The following is a 5,807-nucleotide window of genomic DNA, read 5'->3' on the forward strand; positions in this document are numbered from 1 at the left end:
TAATTTTGTATGATCTGCTACAGCAGTCATATCCATATTCAGTTACTTGACTGCCCAATATTCTACGTGCTCGAGGTCTAATGACAAGTGACATGCTTTTCCATAAATAATTCTGTACGGTGACATGCCAAGTGAAGTTTTATAGGCTATTCTATATGCCCATAAGGAGTCATTTAATCTAAGTGACCAATCATTCCTGTTGGGACTCATAATTTTTTCCAAAATCTTCTTGACCTCCCTATTGGATACCTCTGCCTATCTACTTGTTTGTGGATGATACGCTGTAACAACCTTGTGCTTGATTCATACTTAGCCAGTGTTGTGGCAAATGTTCTATTGCAAAAATGTGTTCTTTCATCACTAATGATAGCTTTTGGAGTGCCAAATCTTGAGAATATATTCTTTTGAAGGAATTTAACTATTGCTTTGACATTATTAGTTCATAATGCTACCGTTTCTACCTATTTAGAGACATAGTCTAAAGCTATTGGGATATATAGTTTGCCAAAAGAGGGTGGGAACGATCCCATTAAATCTATACCTCATACATCAAAGAGTTTAACCTCTAAAATGTTAGTAAGTGGCATCTCATGTTTTTTAGAGATGTTTCCTACCCTTTGACACATATTACAACATTTAACAAGCTCATAAGCATCTTTAAAAATAAAGGGCCAGTAGTAGCCTGATTGAAGGACTTTTTCTGCTTTTTTGTGCCCTCCAAAATGACCTCCATATGCTGTAGTATGGCAGGATTGCAAAATAACTTAAATTTCTTCATTTAATACACATCATCTAATCATATGGTCTGAACACATATTGTACAAATAGGGCTTATCCGATTGATAACTTTTTACATTATAAAGAAATCTCTTTTCTGCTGGTAACTCATATATGGTGGTAATAGTGCACTCACCAAATAGTTGGCAAAATCTAAATACCATTGGAAACCCGATTGTTGTAGCATCTGAGACCGTTATAACATCAACAATTGCTCATCAGGAAATGTTTTTGTGATACCATTCATAGTCAGAGATTCTTTTAATCAATGTTCTTGTGGGAATGAGCTCATTCTTTTAATTTGTTACATCGGTTACTCCACCTTTTTTTGGAACACATTAAATTGGACTTACCTATGAGCTGTCTAATATTGGGTAAATAATTCCAGCATCAAGCCACTTGATGATCTTCTTCTTTACAACTTTCGTCATAATGGTATTTAATCTTTTTTATTAGTCTATAGAATTGTTATAGCAGTCTTCCAGTAGAATTTTATGGATGTATATAGATGGGCTGATTCCTTTGATATCTGTCATGATCCATCCAATAGCTTTCTTATATCTCCTCAATACATCCACCAAGCTCTTCCATTGATCTGCACTCAAAGCAGATGAAATAATTATAAGTAGTGTGTCATTGTCACCAAGATAAACATATTTTAAATGTGAAGGCAAAAGTTTTAATTCTAGAACAGGAGGTGACTCAATAGAATGAATAAACAGTTTTACTTCCGTATTTGAGAGTTCTAAAGATTTAAAATGTGTGACAACTCTTACGGGTTGCTTCTCTCATAACTATGCTATATTAGCTGCTATAGGATCTTCATCTCTAAGTTCTTCAAATGTTACAACATCGATTTTCTCTTTACTGTAGTAATTGTTTAATCTCTCTATCACAACGAATCTACAACACTGATAAAATTACAGTCTTCAACTTCATCAAGACTCTTCATAGCATCTAGCACATTGAATGTAACTTGCTGGCCATTCATCTGCATAGTCAACTTTCTTTTTTACACATCAATTATGGTCTATCCTCTAGCTAAGAAATGCCTTCTTAGAATGATTGACACTTTTTTGTCTGCCTTAAAGTCCAACACTATGGAATCTACTGGAAAAATAAACTTATCCACTTTTATCAAAACATTTTCAATCTTCCCTTCTAGATAAACGTAAGATCGGTCAGCAAGTTGTAAAGTCACTATTGTAAGTCTAACTTCTCTAATTCTTAATTGCTTAAACACTGATAAAGGCATAAGATTAATGCTTGCCCCTAAATCACATAGTGCTTTACCTTTGTATTTAGTTCCAATGGAGCTTGGCATTGTAAAACTTCCTGGATCTTTCAACTTCTGAGGTATTTTATTCTGAAGCATATAGTTGCATTCTTGAGTTAGAGCAACTGTTTCAAACTCTCCAAGTCTCATTTTCCTTAGTAGAATATCTTTCAAGAACTTAACATAATTTGACATTTGTTCGAGAGCTTTTACTAAAGAAATATTGATATATAGTTGCTTCAACACTTCTAAGAACTTACTAAATTGCTTGTCTTACTTTTTCTTCTTATATCTTTGTGTAAAATGTGGTAGATGCATAAGCTACTGTGCTACAACAAGTTGTGCAGGTTGCTTCTCTTTTGCCTTGTTCTAAATTGATATAGTTGGTACTGCAACATCTTCTTCAACATTTGCTGGATCATTATTTTCTGTTGACACTGAAGCTTGGTTGTTCACATCATTGGGCTAGAAAATGGGTTGTTGTGGCTCCTCCTTAAATTAAGTATCCTTTTGGGCTGAGACGGGCTCAACTATTCTCTTTTATACTCTAACTAGAATATGAACATCCTTTCTAGATGCGAAAAAGAACAAAAGGCGAATTTACAGTGTTCTTTTCCTTCTCTTCTAAGATCCTCTGTATTGCTAGGTAAACTATCTTGAGGTCTATTACTTAATGTTGTAGCAAGCTATCCAATCTGATTTTCTAAATTTCTTAAGGATATTGCTTGACTTTGTACAGCTGCTTCATTCTTCACAATGTATTCCTCAAGCAAAGCTTCAAGAGAATTGAGTTGGTCATTGCTGGTGTTTCTTTACCCTTGATTTTGTTGATGAAATCTAGGTAGTTAAGCGGGTCTATTTTGTCCACTGGATGCTGCAGCATGTTGATTATAATTGCTCAATGAAAAGTTTGGGTGCTGCCTCCATCTAGGATTGTAGGCATTTGAATATTGATTGTTCTGCCTGTTGAAGTTTCCCACATAGTTAGCCAAGGCTGGATTCCCAAGATAATTGTCAAATAAGTGCCCCTTTCCATAATAAACATAGGATACGTTAGCAACTTGGTTGATAGTTGCTGGAGCAGTGGTCATAGTCTTCACCATATTTATTAATGAGGTAACTTAGGCTGACAGTGCTGTCAAGGCCTTTACGTTATAAACTCCTATTACTCCTCTTGCTGCAGCTTGTGAAACACCCTAGGCAAATCCCATATTAGCAAAGCACGAGAGAGATGTTGGGTTTATAAGGGGTGATCTACACCTTAACAGGTAAGACGTGTTTCAGGGTGTATGGGCGCTCTAGGAACAAAACTGTGTGGGCCTTGTTAAGGCCCAAAGCGGACAATATCTTGCCAAGTCTGGGTTAGGTCATGACATTATTGTATCAGAGCGGCTTCACTTGTCCTCTTGAATGATGGTGGGGCAAACCTCAGCGAGGACGATGAGTCCCCAAGGGGGTGAATATAACACCCTAGGCAAATTTCACATCGGGACAACACAGGAGAGATGCTGGGTTTATAAGGGGTGATCCACACCTTAATTAGCAAAACTTGTTTTGGGGTGTATAGGCGCCCTAAAAATAAAATAATACAGACATTGTTAAGGCTAAAAGCGGACAATATCTTGTCAGGCATAGGTTGAGTCATGCAGCTTGTCTGGTTGATGGCAAATGATAATTATTGTTGGCTATCCTCTTTAAAATCTCATAGGCCTCATTGTAGTACTTAGATAAGAAAGCCTCATTTATTGAAGCATCCACCATTAATCTAGTGCTTGGGTTAAGACAATTGTAAAAAGTTTCGAACTGTATGAAGTAAGGAATACCATAATAAGGACATCTCTTAAGTAACTCCTTGAATCTTTCTTATGCATCATACAAACTCTCATCTTCAAGTTGATGGAAAGATATGATCTCATTCCTTAATTTTTTATTTTTAGTTGGTGGGAAGTATTTCATCAAAAATTTATCTGCTAAGTCATTCCATCTTGTAATGGAGTTAGGTGGTAAAGAATTCAACCATGTCCTTGGTCGATCTTTCAAAGAAAACAGGAAAAGTCTGAGCCTCAATACTTCATGTGATGCTCTAGCAATCTTGAAAGAATTAGTCACTTCCAAAAACAACTTACGATCTAAATGAGGATCTTCAGATGGCAGTTCATTAAACTTCCCAACTGTTTGAAGCATCTGAAACATCATGGGTTTGAGCTCAAAATTGTCAGCTTGCACTTCGGATCGAACTATTCCACAATTTATGGCTTGAGGCGTCAACGCTGCATAAATTCAATGGCTCTATCTCTATCATCTGCCATATGAATATTGTTGTTCCCTGGTGGCCCATAAGTAATCTACCTATTCTGACTTTCTTGAGTTTCTTGTGCATTTACTAGTTGTAAATCTCCTCGGGGATTTAAATTCCCTATATCTTGTGAATCATCCATTGCTACACCAACTTTTGAATCCCTTTGCTCTTTTCTCAATCTCCTTGCAGTTCTTTTAATTTTTAGATCAAAATAGAATTCAACAGGTTTATATTTGCGCATGCAAGGTTTTTATATCAACAAAATAAACAAATCAAAATAAAATTTAAAAATTAGCACTGTTAAAAAATTAATTCACAATGAACAATGAACAATCAATTCTCGGCAACGGCACCAAAAATATTATGTGTGCAGTCTATAATATTATAGGTGTCAATATGCAAGTGTACACAACAAGTGATATACTGATGAGTATTCAGATCGTCTCCACAAGAATTGATGTTATAACACTTCCTACAACAATATTAACAATGCAGTTTTGTTTAAATGAAATTAAGATAATTTATGAAACTAAATGGATGGTCAACCGAAATAGAGAATAAAATAAATCAATTAAGACAAAATGCTATAGCAAACACAGAGCAACATGCTTATATTAGTCAAACATCTATCAAGATCGTTTATCACTCAACCATAACAAGATTTAGTTCATGCTTTATGAAAAAAAAAGATAACTAAAGAGTTTCAGTCATCAAATACATCCCCGTAATGAAATAGAAAACAAGAAAAATAAGAAGAACTAATTTTTATTTTATTTCTGTGATTTTCTCTTCTGTCAGCCTTCAATCTCTCTCTTAAATTCTATTTTTCTTTTGTTTTTCTCTCCAGATTTTCTCCTTGGTTGACGACTCTCTTTTTCTTTTTGTATGTGCTCCTTTTATAGTTTAGAATTAGGGCAACTGATAGTTCAGGGCGCATATCTTCCATTTTTAAAAACTGAAAATAGCAATCTTCTAAGTATCTCGCGCGAAATCTTCTTTGTCAGTGCTCCGGGATTGCTATAGCAATGGTACTACAACAACAATGCTATAACAATGGCTTCAGCATTTGCACTGTTTCAAACTTGTTTCAATTTTTCTGTGGCCAAGTTCTTTCATTATCTTTGCAAGTCTATTGCAGCAGCATTCCTTCCTTGAAATTTGAGCTCCCAGTCACCTACAATTATGCATATAATCTAAGCACAAAATTATTCTAAATAAAACAAAACTTATCAAAAATAAACTAAAATGGATGGTCATGCAAAATATGGTTAAAATGCAATAAAAACATGACATTTACTCTCTAAGTATTGTTGATTCAAGTTTGAAAGTTTCATGATAACTCTCATCGTATAGAGTTATCACTTACATTTACTGTCAGAAATTTCTACCATGGCATGGTATCATTCTAAGTTCCATCACTAAAAGGAAGTAACTTCAACAATTTGAGTATTAAAA

The 5,807-nt window shown here is 34.9% G+C and overlaps 1 non-coding gene across 1 annotated transcript; it reads left to right on the plus strand.

Moving 5' to 3' along the window:
- The first annotated feature begins 3,872 nt into the window (after positions 1-3,872).
- Positions 3,873-3,979, plus strand: LOC127899012 (small nucleolar RNA R71). Its single transcript, XR_008050779.1, has one exon. It is a non-coding gene; the product is annotated as a small nucleolar RNA R71 (small nucleolar RNA).
- The last annotated feature ends 1,828 nt before the right edge of the window (positions 3,980-5,807 follow it).

The sequence above is a fragment of the Citrus sinensis genome, chromosome 7, assembly GCF_022201045.2.
Source record: "Citrus sinensis cultivar Valencia sweet orange chromosome 7, DVS_A1.0, whole genome shotgun sequence".
NCBI classification, from domain to species: Eukaryota; Viridiplantae; Streptophyta; class Magnoliopsida; order Sapindales; family Rutaceae; genus Citrus; species Citrus sinensis.